The following is a 22,448-nucleotide window of genomic DNA, read 5'->3' on the forward strand; positions in this document are numbered from 1 at the left end:
ATCACCCTCAAAGCTCCTTGGAGCTCATTGTGGAAGCCAAAATCTCAAGAATCGTCCTTGATTCCTCATTGTCTATTACGTCCCATGTGCAGTTTGTGTGCAAGTCATGACATGGAGGCCTGCTAAATACATCTCCCACTTGTCCGTTTCTCTCCATGCACGCTGCCAGCACATGCAGCTAAGCGCATCCCTGGGATGACTTTCTACAATAGTCTCCTCCTCCTACTCTTGCTTCCCTCCAAGCCGTTTTTCCCAAGGCAGGCGGAGTAATCTTAAAAATAATAAATCAGGGGAGAGAGGGGAAGAGCGGGTGGGAAGGGATAAATTGGGAGCTGGGGATTTGCAGATACTAACTACTATATATAAAATAGATACGTAACAAGTTTATACTGTGTAGCACAGGGAGCTATATTCAATATCTTGTCGTAACCTGTGATGGAAAAGAATATGAAAATAGATATATGTGTACAATGTATGACTGAAATGCTATGCTCTACACCAGAAATTGATACAACATTGTAAACTGACTATGCTTCAATTAAAAAAAAATAAAATCAATCAATCAATCAGATCACATTACTACCCTTTAAAAACCCAATGTTTGCTTCCCATTATACTTCAGATAACACGTAGATTCCTGTTCATGGCATTCAAGGGCTTCATGATCCGGTGCCTTTCAGTGTCTTTAACCACATCTTGTTTCATTTTCCCCTACTTCTATGCATCAGTCACACATGTATCTTTTTATTTCCTATAACCTCTAAAGTTTCTAGAGGGAGGAGGCCTTGCCTTGTTTCTGTCTGTATCTCTCACAGGACTGTGGAGGGCATCTAGAACCCTGGAAATACAAAAGTCATGTGTACTGGATGAATGAATGAACGGCTGTCCCTAAGTTAGTGAAAACAGATGTTTGAACCTGGGCCCTCTTTGACTATATTCACAAAACTGAAATGTGTATATGATAAAACAACAACAACAACAAAAACTACTGAGGAGTTATTTTAGAATGTTATTCAAAAAAGTATAGATAGAAAGGATGAGAAATGTGCAGAGATAATAGGATAGATCATGATTTTCTGTATCAGTCTAATAGGAGTTCCAGAAGGAAACTGATCATTTTTAAAAGAAGGCCTTATAGAAATAAAACATAGCAAGCAAACTCAGAGTTGAAGAAAAAGCCTTCACACTGAAAGACTCACCAAAAGTCACGCAGGATGACTGTAAAAGGACTCAAGGCTGGACACACCATCATGACATTTCAGAAACCTGAGGGCAGAGAGAAAACTCCTAAGTGTCACCAGAGAGGAAAAACAAACAAGTAGTCAACATTTAAATCCAGGTTTTGCCAAAAGAAAGAAGCATCGTATTGGCATCAGATTTCTTGATAATACTGATTTCAATAAAATAGTGAAACATTACCTTTGAAGTTCTGATGAAAAATGCTTTGAAACTGAATAAATTTTTCAACCAAATTATATTCTTGTGGAAAGACAGAAAATACTTTCTGACAAGCAGTGGTTCAGCTTTACTCCGATAAATTTCCTCTGAAAAATATTGCTTGAGAATGTGCTTCAGTAAAGAAAAGAAACCAATTCAAGATAGGGAAATGTGATTTAAAAAACTCATGAAAGCTGACTGAAAGAGTGAAACTTCGGTTGACTGCTAATTACTTTTTGATGCATAAAGTAAAAAGCAGAAACAAGAAACAAAAAAGTTTCAGCTGATTTTAATATGAAATGAGCGTTTCTTGCCTTATTTTAGAAATAAAGTTAGAAGATACATTATCTTATAACACAACACAGTTTTTTAAATACTGAACTATGTATTTTGAAGTGCTTTTTATAATCAAGCATTGTGTGAATCTTTTATAATGAGATTGCATTTATAGATAACCTCAGTAATTTCAAAAATTAACATTACAAAAGAATAGAAGGGTGAATTGGGTGTACGCAAAAAGACTGCCTGGTCAGATAACATGGAGACCAGACTCGCAGGTCTGAGCCTTCAACTTTCCTGAATAATTACCAGATGAAATAATGTAAAGGTATCTGAGGTATGAAGCTATATTTTCTTAACCTTTATTTTCATTATATCTGACCTTGAGAGGCAGGAAGTAAAGGAAGGTGTGAGACTCCCCTGGGACTTTAAATGGAGTAGGACAAGATGAATAAAACCATGCTTGACTTTATTTAAAAAAAAAAAAAAAGTTGAATTAAATGCATACAAAAGAAATAATAACTGAAGTCCCAAAGAACTTCATATCACATGTTCACTGCTTGTGCTGGGTGTCCCCAGTCACAGTTTTGAAGTGCATTCAGTAGAACATTATACCATTGTGTTTCGTAAGTCATCCTCTCTAGTTGTGTGGAGCTTTTTTTTTTTTTTAAGATAAGGGAAAGAGCACAACACAGAATCAGCTTAAAGAAATTAGTTTTGCAAAGCTCTGGAGGCCAAAGAGTTGATGGAGGATTTAGTTTTTCATATTAATGGTTTTACTGATCATCATGATATGAACTGATGAAACAAAATCTCTTCCTTTGAAATGTAAATGATGGTAAGAGCTTTAAAGTATATAGCAATATGCTATTATGTCTCAATATGCAGTAAGACAAGTTTGCTTTGGACTTTGGAATATATTGATGAGAGAAGGAACATGAAAACTAGCATGTTTCCGTATGATACTATTTTGGGTGCATCCTGCTTGATTCACAAATATTTTCCAGTACTTTGAGTTTCCTTCAAAACAAGATTTCATAATGACCATTCACTTTTTCATTCAGTCATGTTCCTAGACCGTGTTTTCGTTTTTGGAAATGCTCCCTAAGGACCTACTATGTGAACTATTCTTTGCAGCTGGTGTGAGAAATATAAGGATTGGTAAATGGCCTTCCTCCAAACTTAAAGAGAAAACCAACCAAACAAATAAATAAAACATGCTATTTGAGGCAAAGTGGATACCATAATTTGGCTGCTTCCCTGTAGGATGTATCCATCCCTTCCCAGGCAGATGCACAGGATTAGAAACAGACCCTAGGCAGGCCAGTTCACTATAGTTTTAGTTTAAAACTCACCATTTAGTATTTAGAATAATTATTACGAAAATGCCCACAATCTGATCTTCTATGCTATAGACAAGGAGTATTTTACAAGGATCCAAAATAAGACATGGAGAAATGAAAGACTGAACCAAGAAATCATGAAAGAAGTTTCAAAGAATAATTAGGTGCCCTTGGCTATCTTTTTTAACTAGACAGAACACATTTAGTCAGTGCCTCAAACCCTGGCATTAATTTACCTGATACATGAGCAGGAACTTGATGCTGCGAAGGCCATCACTGCCTGCAGCCCTCTTTTGGATTTTCCTTTATAAATTATCTCCATGCCCTAGTCTACTGTCTCCCACCACCCAGATTCAGGGGATGGGGAATGGGATGTGACCGAAGCCAGACCAGTGAACTATCACGTGGCTCAGGGCATGAGCTCTGCTGAACTTTGGTGACCCCGTACACTCACTGATGACTGGCTGAACGAATCCGATCATATGCTTCTTGGGGACTTTACATGTGAAATATGCAAGGTAGCTGTATTTTGTAACAGCACAGAAGCAGAGGCATGTAGAGAGACAGCAGTAAACACAGGCCATGAGAAAGCAGGTGTCATAATAAAGAGAGGAATGTGAAGTCACGGGGGAGATGGAGGCAAGCACAAAAGAAAGAATCGCTGAGTAAACCTACGCGTTGAAGCTAAGGAATGAAGTGTCAGGTGCTTCTTCTGCAGATTAGGTAGCTCCGATTGAAGTTAGAGGGGTTTTTCTTCTCTGTTCTGTACTCTGTGAGGCCTGCCAGCAAGACTGAGTCTTCCTTACTCCCTATAAATCTTGTTGTAAGTTTCTCCCCCACACACAGCTTTGTAAATGGAGGTAACCTGAAAGTGTCTCTGTCCCTTATGACACAAAGGTCCCCCTGCCAGGTAACAGAAGTGGCCTGGAACAAGATAGAACTGACTCTTTGGGTTTCTCCAGGTAGAGTCACTCCAGGTCTGCTTCCTCTGCCAAACATGCTTATTAAAGGATTTCTAGAGAGTGGCTTGACTGAGGGAATGCTTTTATTATTAGAACCCAAGGTACTACATCGGCCCAGATAGCTCACACATCATTCTGCTAGCAACCCTTCCCCACTGAAGTCACACGGCCAGCGGTGCCCCCAGTCATGGGTGGATGATGGTCATACACAACATATTTCCATTCAAAGCTACTTTCTAGTTTCATAAATGCTGTCTTTGGAAGCAACCTGAATAGTAATGTTAAGGAGCTACCAAGGCAAATGTTTCCCAACTGGAAATAGTTTTCTCCAGAAAAATTTGCCTGAAAAGCCATCCCTCAGGGTTGTTTTACCCTCTGTTTCAAAATGTATGCTCCTAATCTAAGGAGGTGAATTTCCCAGACCAAGTAATTCTGATTTGTTTTAAGTGAACTTAGGTCTTTTCTTATCTTTCATACCCCATAACACATTTTAAAAACCTCTGAGTGTCTTTTCATACCAGGGAAAAACCCCACATGACAGGTGAAACGTCATTCACTTGGGTCATTGCGTTCTGACATGATGCTGATAATCACACCTGAAAGAGACAGAGACACTGCAGGAAATACTGACCTAAAATTATGTAACGACTTGTCAGTTCTCAACAGTATTTCCAAAAAGATTAATAAGGAAATGTATCATCAGCTAGGAGAACATAAAATGAATGTGCTTTTAATGTCCACTTCATAGGACTTCTATCAGATTAGGAAATTTTAAAACATTCTGCGTTACAAAATAGATCAAGGCAGCAAAGTCACTATTATTCTAATGGATGCCAACAATTTTTGATAATCATTGATGATGGTATTTCTAGTAAAAAAATTACAATAAAATTATTTTTAAATGATAAGTTTAAATCATGATAAGCAAGGAAAGCTTTCCCATGCTAGATAATAAAGTATCCTCTGACTATCCTGTGCTAAAATAAAATGTGATATTTGCACAAAAGAGAAAAATAAGAGTGTAAAGATTGCAGAAGTAGATCCAAATGTAGATGTGCTTATATACGACACAGATGCCATTAAAATGGCTTATATAATAATGGCGCTTCCATAATTTGTTATTCATTTGGAAGCATTTAGACTTACATGTTGATTCATTGATAAAAATGAGTTGTAGACAGATTGGATAGAAATGTAAAAATAAATAATAAATGTAAATAAAAAACAATAAAACGTGTGTTGAGGAATGCTTTTTAGGAGACAGAACATTCAGAAGCCATAAAGGATAATGTAGACATTCTTTGTTTAACAAAGATTTATTGAACATGTACTCTTTGACTTGCCCTATTTTAAGACGCTAGTGATTGGCCAATAAATATGGCAGACTCAGCCCCATCTTTTAATGGAGTGCACATCCTAGTGATGAAGGCCAGGCAAAAAGGATGATTTTAGCAAGTGATATATCTATTGAAAAGATGGTAATACTGGGATATGTTACAGGATAAGCAGGGGATGGGCTGCTATCTTAGGTAATATGGCCAGAGAATCCTCTCTGTGGAGATAGCATTTGAGCTGAGACCTAAATAAAAAGAGGAAAACCACAGAAAGGTCTAGAAAAGGGCCTTCCAGAAAGAGAAAATATCAAACCTAAAGTCTGCAAATGCAGTGAGAATGGCATGTTAAAGAATTGAAAGCCATCCAAAATGACGAATGAGAAAATAGTGAGTGAGGAGGAGATTCGTACAAGAAGGAGAGGTAGTCAAGGGTGCCATCATTTAGGTCCTAGGCAGTCTGGTGAAGGGTTTGAGTTTCATTTAAAGTACACTGGGAAGCTATGAGAGAGTTGTTAGCTCCAAATAAATTGTTCTGATCATGATGTTTAAATAGTATGATAGTACCCTTTGTTCTAGCTAATCTACATGGTCGATCCTTAGACTTCACTGTATATTTGCCTTTATTAGTGGAATTTTTCTTTTCCTCTAGTTACTTCTTGTTATAACTTTTATTTTCCCCTTAGAGAAGACCCTTTTAGCTTTGGTTCTTTTAGCGTTGGTTCAGTATTGATGAACTCCTGTAGATTTTGCTTCTCTGAGAAGTTCTTTATTTCTCTTTCAATTCTCAATGACGATCTTGCTGACTAGACTATCTTAAGGTGTGGATTTTTCCCCTTTCAGCACTTGTGAATTTCTGCAGAGAAATAAGCTCATAGCCTAATGGGGGTTCCCTTGTATATGACTCTTTGTTTTTCTTTTGCTTCCTTGATAATTCTCTCTTTAACTTTTGCCATTTTAATTATGGTCTTACTGTGGGTCTGTTTGGTTCTTTTTGTTTGGAACCCCCTGTGCTTCCTGTACCTGGGTATCTATTTCCTTCTTTATGTTTGAGAAATTTTCAGCCATCATTTCATCAAATACACTTTTGACTGTTTTCTCGCTCCTCTTCTTCTTTTAGGATCCCTGTAATGTAAGTGTTGGTGCACCTGTTGTTGTCCAAAAGGTCCCGTAAGCTGTTTTAGTTTTTAAAATTTGTTTTCTTTTATGTTGTTCTGACTGGGTGATTTCCATTATTTTGTCTTCCAGATCAGTTAAGCATTTTTCTGCTAGTCTGCTCGTAATTCCTTCAAGTATTTTTTTTCATTCACTTAATGTGTTTTTCAGTTCTGACTGGTTCTTTTTTATATTTTCTAGGTGCTTGTTAAAATTCTCACTCTGTTCTCCTATTTTTTTATCTAATTCATTGAGCATTTTTATTACTTAAGCTTTGAACATTTTATCTGGTAAATTATTTGTATTTTTTATTATTTATTTTTTCAGAGGTTTTTCTCCTGTTCTTTCAACACAAAGAAATTCCTCTGTCTTCTAATTTTGTATCACTTTCTCTGTGTCTATGAAATTAGGTCAGTTACCTATCTCAGTCTTGAAGGGTTGTCCTTGTTTGGGTACATTCCTAGACCACCTGTGTGTGCCTAGTGGCTTTGGTGGGAGATCAGGATCTGATGTGTGTATGAGTCACGTCTTCCCCCAGAGTGTGCCGGCAGCTGTCACCTTGGTAAGAGATGGAAGGGAAGGGCCAGAGACAGGTTTGAGCTGGGGCTTCTCCTCTGCTCAGTGGCCAGCACTACCCTGCGGGGGTGCAGACGCAGGTTCAGAGTTGCAGGAGAAGAAGCCCTGAGGGTCAGGTCTGAGCTGGCTCCATTCCATTTAAGTGTGTGCTCTCCCCTGCTCAGCACCAGTACCTTTGCCCCAGAGTGGGAGAGATGTTGGGGAAAGAGGGCTGGTCCAGGCCTTCGGCATGCGTCTGGGCAGTGGCTGTGGTGGCCCTGGTGACAGTCAGATTGCCAGACTTCTTCTGATGTGCTGCCTTGAGAAGCACTAGCAATGGCTGCCTCACCCCACTTGGATGCCGCCCCGGGTCTGAGCTACTTTTGTCCTTCACAACTAGGCTCTCCTCTCGGTCACCGGAGCTCTCACCCCAGTGTGGGGCTGCTTCGTGAAGCAAGCAGGGCCACTGCAGGCGCTCAGCTCAGGCGTGCACTGGGGTAGTTGCAGACAGCTGGCCAGTGTCCCGTGCAGTTCCAGTCGGCCCTCTCCATCCTGTTTGAGGAGTAACCAAGTGTGTGTGAGCTGTTGAGGAGCAGTCTGTGTTTCTCACATCCCTCCTTTTTGTCCCACCAGCCCTCCTCCAGACAAGAGGACTCGTCTCCCTGCTGTCGGACCCTGGGGCTGGGACACCTAACATGTGGCTGAAACCACACACTCCCCAGGGAGGACCTCCACTGTTGTGTCCCTTCTTCTGAGTCCCCTCCCAGGGGCACAGATCCTGACCTGACTGCTTCTCTTCCTTCCTACCTGATCCTTTGTGCATCTTTATTACAGCCTTGGCTCTACAAGAGTCCTTCTGCCAGTTAGTTTTCAATAAGAACTTCTCCACATAGAGATGTATTTTTGATGTGTTTGTGCAGGGAGGTGGGTACTGCATCCTCCTACTCCACCATCCTGATCTCCCTTCAAAACGTAGATTCTTTTTAGGAAAAAGGGAAAAATGCATTTTCAGGGTTATTTGATACTCAGCTCATTCTTGAGCACTGTTGTGGTACCAGAGAGAATGCCAGTGAAGAGGGAAATAGAGGCAATTTCAGTCTTTATAAGGACATAATCTTTGCTTACCAGCAAGACAGTTTATCTTTTGTATGCAGATGGGCTCTGTGTGACAACTCTAAGTCTTGAAAACTAGTGTGTTGTTGTACAGCCTGCCCTGAAAGGGCTGTGAAAAAAAAATCTTGTAGTGAATGGGGGCACTTGCTGCATAGACTAACCAATGGACCATCATAATTTTAATAACTGTACAAAGATGTCAGATACCAAGAAAGAGAAGGACAGCTTGTAACTTTAACTTACATAGTTGTCTACCAAAGAATACTTCCCAGCCTTTGAAAGAACAATTCAGCACAAATAGCAGGTTCAGTGCAAATATATTTGACTTTTTGGAAGTTTGGACAACTTATGGAGAAGGAGTGCTCCCATATTAACTGTAATATATGTCAGAATAATAACAAACAAGAGAGATGGCTCCAATGACCAGTGCATAGTCAGAGAAAAGAAAGATTAAAAGGTGTTCTTAATTTTCCATTATACTAGTTGAGTGCCTGTTGAGAGAGCTGTGAAAAGTACAACCATTAAAAATAAAAACCAAATGCATTTCTGAGAAGAGTGGCATAGGTATGTTTGTTGGTACAGCAAGTGTGACTATTCACAGTGATTTTAAAATAGAGAATATAATTATAGAACTGCAGCCACAGCTGTGCTTACCTGTCTGGAAATGTGCCTAGGAGCAGAGAGATGTTTGTCCTCCTTCTATTTGTTAGATCAGTCACTTGTCATTGCTTTGTTTGATACAGAGAATTGTTTACCACTCTCTCCATTGTCTGTAGACTGGGCAGAGGAAGAAAAGTCACACTAAGGGCAATTTGTGAACCACATAACATAATTGTAGTTGATCTGGAAATAAAAGAGTAGCTTATCCAGTAGCAAAAATACAAAATAAAACAAAATATAAAAGATAACAACATGCTCTTTAAAATCAGAGAAGGATTCTAGCGATGATATTTAGTGCTACACACCTTCTTTCCCTCTCATCAAGGGAATCAGGCCACTGTCAGGAACCATCACTGTCAAAATATCACAGGATTAAACAGATTTGATGCATTTGTTATTGTAACAAAAGAGCTACTTTACAGACATTTTCCACGTCAGACTGTCCTGGGTTTGCATTCTGCCTCTGTCACTTCCTAACTGTGCGACCTTGGGCAAATGATTGAATTACTCCTTGTTTTTGTGTCTTTGTCTCCAAAAATGGGTAGTGATGCAAAACCTGATTCTGATGGAAGATGACATACCTGGAATATAAAAACAATAATAATAAGAATAGCTAACAATAACTATGAAGTTATTGGGTATTATTTTAAATCTCTGTAAATCCTTTTATTTCAGAACTGTATGGCATAAGTTCAGTAGTATTACCATCATCTTCTTATAAATGATGCAGTGTTCTCTTAAGTAGAGAACATATGTAGTTACCCAGCTAACATGTAGTGGAGCCAGAATGCCAATCTGAACAATATGGCATCAAAGCTATTCATTTTCACAGTGTCATTAAAAAGATCTCCAGCTCTCTGCATATCATTGATAATATCTATAAATATGTTGGATGAATTAGGGTCAAAAAGATGTACCCATTCAGAGTTTACATGAATTGTCCAGCGTTCATATGTTGTTACTTAAGTACTGTTTCCCTTTCTTCATTCTTCTATAGGCACATGTCTTTTTATCTCCACAAGGAGACAATAGCCTTTTTGAGAGCAGGAGGCATTCCAAACATTTTCTTTGTTGATAATATTATGAGTAATAAAGAGACGGCTCATGTTCTATTTGTACCCCCTCTCTAATCATATATTATAAATAGTCCGTGTGTAGATAAAGAAATGAACTCTGGTTATAAAATAAACAATCACTGCATAGATGTTGACCTGACTCTAAATAGTGGTCCTGCTTTTCCAGTTTGCCCAGTTGATTGGCATGCATTTCAGATAAGGCCAGCTTTCAGTGGTACACGTGTCATTTATAACCCCCCACTGACTCTCTCTTGCCACATAAATTTCGATGGTTCTGCAAATTTTGATGTCTGTTTGCAACAGGAAAACTCGGCTCTTGAGTTGAATGCAGGCAAAGTATTCCTCTTGTTAGAGAGCATAGAGACTCACTGCAGAACCGTTCACATAAGCACTGGGCTTATAAATAATCTTCACCCTGGCATAAATACAATCAGAAGGGATCCAAGGTGAATGGTGTTAAAATTTGGGAAAACAAAGGCAGATGGACAGTTTGCACCAAATGGTCTGCTGGGCACAGACAAACCAAAAAAAAAGCATATAGTTGAAAGAAAGTGTAAGTCTGTTCAAGATGTAGTTTTACAAGCTGATGAAGATCCCAACAGGAGAAAGTATATTGCATTGGGATTTTGAATGTCCAGTTTGGCACCACATAATCATTTTTCTTTGCCTGCTTTTAAAAATCATGTCCATTTGTTACAGATATTCAACCTCTGCATGTCCTTGCTTTTCTGAGTTAAAATCTTTTGTTTTCTGATACAGTAAAGCAGGAGTCTTGCAGTTTAGAGTATTGCAGTCAATTTCTTAGCTAAACTGTCACCTGAATGCAGCCATGCAGGCAACGTGCTGACAGGTCAATTACTTTAAGGAGAGAAACTTCTGGGGAAGGCACTAAACCTGCCTACCAGGAAGCAGATGCCTTAGTCTAATGCATTCCAATGCCTGTCTGCACAGTGGGACTGATGCGAGGCCTGATTATGTGTAATGACTTGACATATTAGTATTCTTAAGTACCCATACCTTAAAAGTGAATCTAGCATATAGGAGTTAGGACCCTTGCTCTTGCAGAAGACCTCTATTCATCTCATGCTCCTGTCCAGTTCCAACCATTGCCTATGATTTACACACTTATTCCTTTATTCACTAAGTATGTATTGAGTGTGAGCCCTGTGCCAGGTATTATGCTAAGAACCAAGGATATAAGGGGAGAGAAAAGCAGTGTCCCTGCTTTCACAGAACTTACATTCAGTTCAATAAAACACAATAAACATGTTAAATACATAAATTTGATAATTTCAGATGATGGTATTTAATATGAAGAATAAAAATCAGTGACTTGAAATAAATTAATTAGTGTTCTTAGGCTACTTACGATTAGGTGTTTAGGAAAATCTCTTCTGAGCAAGTAACTTAGAATTTGAGATCAGAGAGTCAAGAAGAAACCATGTATGTGAAAATCTGCATAAAGGAATGTAGTCTGGATAGAATTAACAGACAGTATAAATATCCCAGTGCCAACCTGAGCAGTATGGCGCTAATGCTATTCATTTTCACACTTGTTCTTCAGCATTTTTAAAACTTTTTAAATGTTTTCACTGAAGTATAATCAGTTTACAATGTTGTATCAATTTCTGGTGTACAGCATAATGTTTCAGGCATATATATATGTAGATAGGTTCATTTTCATATTCCCTTTCATTATAGGTTTTTTTCCAGCATTAATTATTTTATTTTTACATTTGTTCTTATTAAAAAGATCTCAAGCTCTCTGTAGATCATTGCTCATACCTATAAGCATGTTGGATGAATTAGGGTCAAAAAGCAAAATAGTTCAAGTGAAGAAGAGGAGATACCTATTAATAGTTTATTCAAATTGGGCATGCTCAGGGAACAAGAACAAGGCTGGAGTTTGCCATGGGAACTTGGGGCAGGAAGAATGGGGAGACAGTAAAAGATGAACCCCAAGAGGTACGCAGAGCCAGTTCATGCTGTCTGTAGGAAGACATTCAGATTTCTTTCTGTGATGGAAGACCACTAGAGATTTTTGAGCAAATGAATAACAGTGATGTGGCATATGTTTTGAGAAGATCATTTTTATATATTAGATGGGGAATGGAGGCCAGGAGGCAAATACTAAATAAAAGGCATAATGATTTTAGGTGAAAGATGACAATGATTTGAAAAAAAAAAAAAGCAAGGAAGTAACTTGAATATCAATAGATTAATTTAAATTGGAATTCTAATAAAATTATTCAATATCAGAGAAAGGCAGGGTAGAAAGAAAAGAACAACAAACAGGTGACTTGGATAGAAAATAGTAAAATGTCTAAATCAATTCATATCAATAATTTTATCAAATGCAAATGGAGCAAACATTGGTTAAGAAAACAAGATATGAAATATATTAATGGCAAAAGACGGACTTTGATATGAAGACACAGATAGCTTGAAGTAAAGTTACAATTTAAAAAATGTCTTGCAAACAGCATGATAAAGCCATAGTGCTTATATTTTTATGAGATAAAATAGATTTCAAGACACCTATTACAAGAGATAATGACAAAAGGTAATTACAAAAAAAGTTCAGACCTGAAGGAAGACTTAAAGATCACAAATGCACGTGCATCCAATAACAAAGCTTTAAAATGTATGAAACAGAAATTGGCAGAACTAATGGGAGAAAAAAGACAAAATCCACAAAAAGACAGAAGTTGGAGATCTTAACAACCTGAATCAGTATTTGGAAGAAAACTAGACAAAAAGATTAATAAAGATATAAAAGACTTGTTGAAAACATTGCAATCTACCTTGCCATTCTCTAATTGCACTTATGTATCAGTACATACAGCAAAAGTAGGATAAAATATTTCCAAGTAGAGGTGGTCTATTCATCAAAAATGGACTGTAAAATTAGTGATAAAATATAAGTGATTGAATAGCTACAGAAAACAATCTCTGATAGTAAGAGAATTAAATCATAAATCAACAATAATAAGGTATGTTGAAAAGCCCCCAGTATTTGAATATTGAGCATCACACTTCTAAATAACTCATGGATCAAAGAAAAGAAAAACACAAGGGAATTTAGAAAACATTTGAAACTGAATGATAATGAAAATAGATCACAAACGTGCAAGATGCACTTAAAGCAGCATTTATAGGAAACGTAGAGAGTTAAGTGCTTATATTAGAAAAGAAGAACAACCTACTTTTCTGTTTTTTCCTCTCTTTAAACTTGGTGGGGATTGAGGTTGGAGAGGGGGAGCAAAGACCTGTTGCATTCTGCATCTGTGTTTAGGTAAAACATTTCATTAGTCCTGGCTGGCAGAGAAATGTACATGGTGGCAAAAGCTAGACCATGAGATTTCTTCCTAATCCATGATTCTAAGTCTACAGATATTTCCATGAATCTGTTGATACCTGTTTTACTCAGTCTTCGTAGCAAAAATCCTTGAAACTCCCACCCCATTGTGATTTAATCTTCACCAAGGTCCTGAGCCAGTGGTGGTAGGGCTGGTGTGTTTACCAGCTTTATTGCAGTAACCGGTGAAGCTTAGAATTCAGCACTATCATCAAGGAATACAGTTCACATTGGGTCAGGATGTTTCCCTGAGTGTTCAGATAATCTGCAAGCCACTCTGTTCCGTGTTGCCTTATAGCTGGAATGGTCCCAGGATTCTACCTGTCCCACTTTTTTCCCTGGTTAGTATGGGGTTCCTAAATCCAGTCCACTGGCTATAGCTATAGCATTTTTTTCTAGACTGTATTATTTCTTCTTTCAACATAGGGAGGTTGGAGCGAAAAGATGAATTTGTTGTTGGAAATGCTTAGAAAGATTGTGCAAAGACAATGCTTTCTATGGTGTGCCAGGGTATACAAACCTATCGTGTTCTCCCTTTTCCCTTGCAGTTTTTATAAATATCTCTTGGGTGCTTAATCAGTATCCACACATTTACATATGGAAGCCACACAGGAAGATTTCTACCACCTACCAGCTCTTTGACAAATAGAGAAATGTTTCCTTTCTCACCAACCAGAGGAAACTGGAGCCCTTGACTTTCCTTCATCCATTTTTTTTCCCTAAAGGACTCTCTTGATTTTTCAAGACTTTCCATCCACTTTTTGCACAGGCCAGGGAGCCCATGGTAAGAGTACTGGCCTATGAACCTGTAGGGACCCGTCTGTCTCCAGGCTGTAATGCTTACAGGCTTCAGAAGGCTGGCTTCTTAACTCACACTTTCTTACAGATCTTTCCTTTCCTTGAGGAGATCTAGGCTGCATGGCATCTCTTCTGGATTCGGCCGAGATGTAAAAGTGCTCATGTCGTGTCAGCTGTCATGATAGCTGTTAAAGTTTAATCTCATCATTCTCACTTCACAAAATTTCTTCCATCAAAAAACCATCTCTGTGAAGAAATAGAGGTATATTTACCCTCTGCTCGACACACTACGTATTTTAAGTGTCATCAACCACATCATCCCCCAAACCAAGATAAGATACGTGATGATAGCAAAGTCAGAGCTAAAGATTTTCCTTATTAAAAAATGCTGATTGCTTTTCCTTTCAGTGCAAAAATGTGCACCTTGCACACAAAGCCTGGCAATTTGAATGTAATTAAAACACATCCATTACCTCACAAGGATCCAGTGATACACAAAACTAGTTTAAATGGGCAGATAGACTCCCCAAAAGCCTTTCAAACACCAATGGGAAGTAATTTCCTGCAATTATTTGATAGTGATCAGGGCCAAGAAAATTTCATGAAATAGCTTCTATTTCCATGATCAATAGGGTAATCTTCTCTGACACATTAAAAATAGCTGGTAGTAGGTTAAAAACAATCCTTGACAGAGTCTATATTTTGAAAGCATTTGTTGTGTCATTAAAAAGCTTGTTTATTCTATTCAGCTTCAAAAATCTGCTTTCAAGTGTGACACCAATCACTGCATGTCAATCTTAAGACCCTTCTTACACCTAACTTGACACTATAGGCACTGTTGCAATTATGGCTTTATTACCTGTCACTCTCGGTGCCCAGGGCCTTTGGGCTTCAAAGCTCCCTTTACAGCTTGTGGCTTTTCTGTCTATCCAGGAAAGGTGGCTTTGCCATTTTTTATTTCCCTCACTTGGCTATGATTTAAAAAAGACTTGCAGGATGGCCAGATTTATTATGGGGCAGGAGACACAAAGCTGGTGGCTTATGATAAAAACAAACAAACAAACAAACAAACATGTTAAAGTTCCATATTGGGGGTAAAATTAGAGGCAGAAATCTGGTGATCAGAAGAGTCTACAGATTAATGGATGAGTTGATGGCATTTAAATATTAGGAGTGTTTATCTAAAACTATAGTTTTCTGGATTCTCTTAAAAGATCACAAGCTCTTGAAATAATGGACTTGGATCCCAAGGGGTCCTATTCACCTAGGTCTTCCCTTCAGACTGGCTTTTCTCTAGGTGGCCTCTCCACCTCATCTGTTCCACTCATTTATGTTTCCTTCTAGACTGTGCAGGAAGTTGTTTGAGATCCTTGGGTAATGCCTTTGCTCCTTGTCAAAAAATAAAAGCCAAAACAAAACAAACCCCCAAAACCAAACCCACCATCCTTAAGAAGAGGAGCAAAATAGCTGGGTCTTTTCTGCACGAGTGTGTTTAGCAGATTACTTTAGCAATTTTACTTAGTATTAGCTAGTATTAATGCTAACTAGAATGTGTTTCTGGGACTTATGACTTTAAATCTTACAGATCATAAATTACAATGCTTTAAGTTCCTGGACATTGATTTCTTAATAAGAAGGCATTATTTTCATTGAAATAATCAGTTCTCTACCAAGTCTTGCCAAAGGAGTCAGAAATGTCCCTGAATCATCTGGGGGAAATGCTTCACTGGGGCAGATGATAATCCCAGGAAATGAGCCTGGAAATAAAAAAGGTGCCCAAATGCAACTGAGTATTAGTTCAGTAACAAAGCCACTCACCTTCAGATCCCCAGGGACACTTGTCTCTTTTGTCAGTGATCTCTGGCTATTTCTGTATCAACCCATCTCTAACTTCTTAATTGGGATGGCTTTTCTAAGATACTCTGAGAGAGAGAGAGGGAGAGGTTTGAGTCTCCTACAGACTAATTACGCTCTTTTGCCTTACAGTTTACACTGGACTAGTTACACTCCGTGCTACTCTAGCTGACAGTTCCATATTGAAGATTTTTATTGTATCGCAATGCACACATGGGATTCCTAGGTAGAAAAAATATGACTTTTACTCATGGCCCCATCATTTTTTAGCTGCGTGACCTCGGTCAACTTCTCTAAGCTCTCAGAGCCTCACCCATAAAATAGGTATGATATGGCTGTTTCATAGAGTCGGAACGATTACATGAGGTAACATACATGACAGTAACTGACTCAGTGCCTGGCACTCAGTAGTTATTAATAAATACTAGTTTCTTCATTTGCCAACATCTATCAAAAAAAAAAGAAAGAGAGAGAAAAAAAAAAGAGCTGCTTCCATCCTTTGCTTTCCAGCATGTATTTGTCATATTTCTTTATATTGAAAACCAGCATTTCCACTTCTGTTTCTGGGCAGGTGCAGTTGCATTGAGTCTTATGAAGTGTTTATTGATAAATTTCAGTTGTGAGAGAACCCAACTTAAACTTTAAACAATGAAAGGAATTCAGTGACTCAGACAGATGAAAACTTGAGGGGAGGTTTGATCAAGGATTTGAATGACACGACCAATGTCTAGGTTCTCTCTTTGGAGTTTTAGGACTGCTGCCTCATTACTGCCACCTGTCTCCGGCAGGCTTTCCCCTCATAATCCACAAATTGCTGTCATCCTTTACAGAGGCTGTATGTACCCTCATTTATATTCAGTGAAAAAGGGAAACTGTTATTTTCCCCACACTTTATTACTTCCAGAATTGAGTCTCATTGACCTGATTGGCTTGAGTTACATCTGATGCACACTATGGCTGGAAATTGGGGATATGTTTGTTAGCAGTGTCAAATTAGGGTTCACTTCCCTAATTATAGATGAGGGCTTTTCTCATCCAAACATCTAGCTGGGAAATTTAAGTTTCTATTTGGAAGATGAAAGGGAAGAATACTGAGAAGCTAACAATGGCCTCCAAGTCAGAATGTGTTCATCATTCAAGCCCAGCTTAAAAGCAACTTTATGATGCTGTATGTGCTCCAGCTACCTGCTGACCTTTCGTAACATGGATGTTGCCTTTTTAACCAGAGCTCCCAGAGACCTCCTCTCTCTTCTCTGCCTGGTAAATTCCTTCTCATTCTTTAACAGAGGCGGGCCTCATGGAGCCATAACCAGTCAGATTCAGAATCGGGGCATAACTTGTGAAATTAGAATCCTGGGTTCCCTGTGTCTGCTTCCCACGAGGTATAGGATCACTCATTGTTCTAATGCTAGAAGACAGTGCTATCTTTCCCACACTGAGAATAAAACACATTTAACAGTGCACCTGGCATATAGAAAGTGCCTAATAAATTAAATAATGGCTCTTTTTATAATAATGGGACCAATCGTAGAGGATATGTCTGTAAAACATTTCCTTACTTTTCCCAGGCAGAGCCTCTGTCTCAAATCTGCTCCTTTGTCTGTCAGACGAGCACCCAGAGATAAGTGTACACAGTGTAAGAAGTGTCATATGCTTGCCATTTCCCCAGGGTAAAACTGTAAACCCTTGACAGCAAGAAGTTTCCTATTTTTACTTCTCTCTGACCATTTAACATATTAATTTGTATACAAATTTGCCTACTAGCCATTTACTATATCATAAACCCAAGTTTAGGTGTTGTTGGACATTAAGAAAATGACATTATCAAGATGCTCTGGGTGCTTTCCACTTAATAGAAAGACCAGTGAAAATATAGGGACATGCAAAGGAGGAGCGAGTTTGTCAGCACCATAGGGTTTCATCAGGGAGGGGAATCACTGAGACTGAAGCAGAGTAGCTATCTTCACCTCAAGTAAAATTAGATCAGCTCTGAGACGGGCCTGGCTAGAAGCACTGGAAAAATAACTCTTTCCTTTTTTCCCTCTTGCTTTATTAAAGTATAATTGACAAACAAAAATTGTATATATTTAAGGTGCACAGAATATATTTTGATATACATATACATTGTGAAATGGTTACCATAATCAAGCTCATTTACTTATCTGTCACCTCACATTGGTACCGTATTTTTGTGTGTGTAATGAGAACACTAGATAGCTAATCTTCTAGTAAATTGCAAGTATATGATACAGTGTTGGTACCGAGTCCAAACTTGTTCTGCTCACCGCACAACAAGCCAGTAAATCAGGAGATGAGGTGTTGGGGCAAGAAATAACGACTTTATTCAGAAAGCCAACAGACCAAGAGGATGGCAGACTAATGTCTTGGAGAACTATCCTCCTCCAGTCAGAATACAGGCTCCTTTCATACAAAAAAAAAAAAAAAAAAAAATGGGGAGGGGGTGTGGTTGGTTGTTGCAAACTTCTTGCTTCAGGAATTCTTTGTTCTTTCAGCCATCCATGTGGGTCAGGCCATAGTGTCCCTGTAAACCTCCAACAAAACAAAGGTTATTCTCTATTTTGCAACTTGCCATCTCTGCATAAGTGCAGAAGTGCTAACATCCTTAAAGGTCAGAGCCCCGAGAATACGCTTTCCTGTATATTTCAGGCTGAAGTCAACATTGTTTTACAAAATGTGCAGAGCTAGGAAGACTAAGCCTAGAAAACAGGGCACAGTGGTCAAAGCTAAAGGAACAGATCCAATATGGAGTCAGATTCGTTCTTCTCTACTACAGTGTTATTAACTATAGTCACCATGCTTTACATCTCCAGAATTATTCACCCTTCATAATGGAAACTTTGTGACCTCTGACCAACATCTTCCCATTTTCCCCACTCTCCAGCCCCTGGCAACTCCCATTCGCCTCTCTGCTATTATGAGTTTGATTTTTTAAGATTCCCCATATAAGTGAGATCATGCACTTTTTAAAGGAAGCAGCCTGTTTTTAGTGACCAGCAATCTTGCAAATGTGCTGATATCTCTGCCCAGAAAGAAATGAAAAAGGCAAGTGTTTGGAGTCTAGAAATATTATGGCAAAAGGTGACAACCAGAGAAATAAAACATGTATGGAAATTCGGAAGGACCACAGAGCAGGCTACAGAGAATAACAGGTTTTACCTGTTAAAATTATGACCAGTGCTGCCTCTTGTGAGTTTCACTAGCCTTTTAGATATTTTTCTTTCCATTATTTTTCTTTCAACAACATAACCTCAAATCAGTATGATTATTTTTCTTCTTTTACCTCACTACAGACCAGACTTTCCCTTGTGGCATCGTTCCCTGCTGCTGAAAAGTGAAAACACACACACATATACACACAGTCACATTTTTACATTTTTATATGATTTGACAATAACATGGCTTCCAATTTCTCCAGTACTGCTATCAGCATCTGTAAGCATTTGGCATCGTCATCTTCATAAAAAGCACACTTCACATCCTTCTAAATCATGCAGAGGTCATCGAGGTATAACAATGCCACATCTGCTTTGATTCTAATAAATTCCAAACTAAGACTGTTAAATCCGAAATGTCTCTTTTCAGTAGCCCATGCCACGTCTAGAGGAAAAACTCATCGTTTTTGTTTCTCTAAACTACTTCCCAGATCCCCTCACAAGCAAGTGGATTTGAATGAAAAGAGAGGATGAAAGGGAAGTGTTTAGTCATGGAGCAAAGCTGAGATGAGAGGTTGGGTTAGCAAGATACGTAAATACGACATTGGCAGAGAGAATGATGACACATTGAGTTGAACATCTGCAGAGTGTTTCCATGTTATAGAGATGCTTTTTCATGAACCTATGAGTACCTTGCATTTACAGGTACTTAATTAAATATTTACCTCCCTGCAAATGTTTCTAATGAAGAATATTCAATGTTCTCCACTGGTCCACTCCATAAACAATGTACTGCCTTCTCCCTATGGGTACTTAAAGGACTTTTAGATTAGAACATAGTTCTTATAAAACCAAATAATGTGATTTTTTTGTAGGGCTTTGAGCTTTTCATTTATAACATCAGATGTGTTTCTTGTAAGTTTTTTCACTCCATCTTTTCTTGTAACTTTATTTTGGATACCTAACCTTTGAGAGAAGTACCTTAGGGCTAAATAATCCTTAGAAAGAGACCTGAAGCCACCGCAAAACTGAGACTGTAAGTATTTTCTGGCCAGCTTTGCTACATTAACTTACAAGTTATTTCTGGACAAGTCCCATTGCTTTGCTGATTCTCAGTAGCATGGATAAAACAATTGGAATTGAACCAGGTCAAAAATAGTCCTTTTATATTCTTGGCCTAGTAATTGCCACCTATTTGACAAACATTTAATCTCTGAGATAAAATCGTGAGAGGTATATTTTAGCAAATGAAGAAATTGAGGCTGAAACAGGCGGAGCAGTAAGCTTAAATTCACCCAAGACTGAACAGTGGAGAAAGGATTTCAAGCTAGTGGCCTCTGGCTCTGCAAACCATGGCATTTTTACTAGGTGGCAGTTACCAGCCTTTAGATGGTAGAGAAGATAGGAATCCAGCCCTAAGATTCTATCATTATAGTCCAGTAAAGATTCTTGTCTCCCAAAAGAGCAGTTCAAAGACTTTAAAAATAAGCATTTATTGAATGCCTGCTTTATGCCAATTGAAGAAACTGAGGATAAATCATATTTATTTCTCTAAAGAAAGAGAAAAGTTAAGGGAGGGAGGGTATAGCTCAGTGGTAGAGTACGTGGTTAGCATGCACGAGGTCCTGGGTTCAATCTTCAGTACCTTCATTAAAAATTTTTTTTAAATAAATAAAGAAGCCTAATTATCTCCCTCCCCTTCCAAAAAAAATAACAAAGAGATAAGGATAAAAATAGAAAAAAACTTAAAAGATGAGTAAAAATAAAAAAGAGAGAAAATGTAACATTTTATTGCATTTGAGGAACATAAGAGCATCTGTTGAAGAAGACAAAAATAAATGTAAAGATATTTACAATGCAACATGTTGAATAACTGGATATTAGAAAGACCCCTCATCATTTTATCTTATGTTGTGGTAATTGGCATTAAAAGCAATTTGAGAAAAGAGACCTTCTCCTGCTCAAATACTGCATTCTCTATAGAGCCTCGTGTTCGGATGAGCCTTCCCCATGTTGCCAAAGGAAAGTCAAATTATTGAAATTGCTGTCCTGTAACTGACGATGTCAACCACATTACAAAGATATAAAATTATTTAATTTAAAAAAATGTTTGCTCTATATATTAAAAGTGAGCTAAAGGACTAATCTCTGTTGGAAAAGACACACACATGATGTACAAGCTTTGCAGAGCATCAAGACTGGACATTCAAAGCCACGGGGCCACGTTGTTTATTTTACAGTTAGTAAAGGACCAGAGAGTTTCAGAGGAAGTGGAAAAGGGCCTGTGAGAATACTCACTAAGGTAGACAGGACCCAGGTTAAAGGCAATTCAGGCAAAGGTCAAAAGGAAGGATATTTTGATTATAATTAATAAGAATCAATGGACTATTAAGAGGTAGAAGTGGCAGTTGTGAATAATGAAGGTAAGAATTCAGAGCCTATGAGAAATTTGGAAATCATTTTTTGACAGCCAAAAATACTCCCTGCGGAAGGGTACTGGTGTTAAGCTAAGCTGTTTGGCACAATTCACCCTTTGAGTGGAAGGGGATGAGGCTGTCAGGTTTCACTCAGAAGGTGTTTATGTAGGTTATTTATCTAGAAGCAGGTGCTGAGAGTGCTCTGGAAAGAGAACGCTGTTTCTGCAAGGGACAACAGCAGCATTTTAATCAAGTGCTACTCAAACCATATTAAAAGACTATTTTAAAAAATTAATACATCAGAGACCGATATAAAATCCAATAAAAATAGAAAAAATGAAATAAAATGATACATAAAATACAAGTCGAATTTTAAAAAATATGTTCAACAGACATAAAAATTACAGTGTCCAGTTGTTTTTAATCTCCTAGATTCTTTCTCTCAGTTTCTATACTTAAAGTGTCATGGACCAGTAACAGTTTGCAGACTTTGGTAGACCATTCTTTGAGTAGTCTGGGGTTACTATATTAGTCAAGATAACATTACCTGTGGTCACAAATAAATCCCTAAGTACAAAAGGTTTAAACATAAAAGACATTCATTTTTCGCTCACAAGAGTCCAGTGTGGCAATCCTCAGTGCAGTAATTCCACGGACAAGATTCTTCCATCTTGTAACTGTACCAGGCCTAGTGTGCCGAACACGGCATCTTAATCCATCTGTGGAAAGAGAAAGAAAGCATGCGGAGGCACGTGCCTCTTCAAAACCCTTGGTCCCAAAGAAACACATATCCTTGCTACTCATATTGGTGAGACTTAGGTATGTGACCGCATGAAGACACAAGAGAGTCTGGGCAGTAAAACGGCCGAGTGGGCAGCTGCCTCCCATCAGTGACTCTGTTAGAGGCGAGGCAGCATGAGTTTTGGGGGACAGCCAG

At 38.3% G+C, this 22,448-nt stretch overlaps 2 long non-coding RNA genes across 5 annotated transcripts in view; one reads left to right on the forward strand and one right to left on the reverse strand.

Moving 5' to 3' along the window:
• The window catches only part of LOC123613269 (uncharacterized), a 340,111-nt gene that overhangs the window by 228,866 nt on the left and 88,797 nt on the right, over positions 1-22,448 (forward strand). The window lies entirely within an intron of this gene.
• Positions 12,196-22,448, reverse strand: part of LOC123613267 (uncharacterized) — a 381,851-nt gene continuing 371,598 nt past the window's right edge. For 3 of the 4 annotated variants that reach the window (XR_006720624.2, XR_012505598.1, XR_012505600.1), the window contains 3 exons: positions 15,886-22,230; positions 14,927-15,105; positions 12,196-14,313 (listed from right to left, as the gene is read on the reverse strand). This is a non-coding gene — a long non-coding RNA (uncharacterized LOC123613267). The remainder of the gene's footprint in view (positions 14,314-14,926; positions 15,106-15,885; positions 22,231-22,448) is intronic. The other variant, XR_012505599.1, reaches the window with a different exon arrangement.

This window comes from Camelus bactrianus, chromosome 3, assembly GCF_048773025.1.
Source record: "Camelus bactrianus isolate YW-2024 breed Bactrian camel chromosome 3, ASM4877302v1, whole genome shotgun sequence".
Taxonomy (NCBI): Eukaryota; Metazoa; Chordata; class Mammalia; order Artiodactyla; family Camelidae; genus Camelus; species Camelus bactrianus.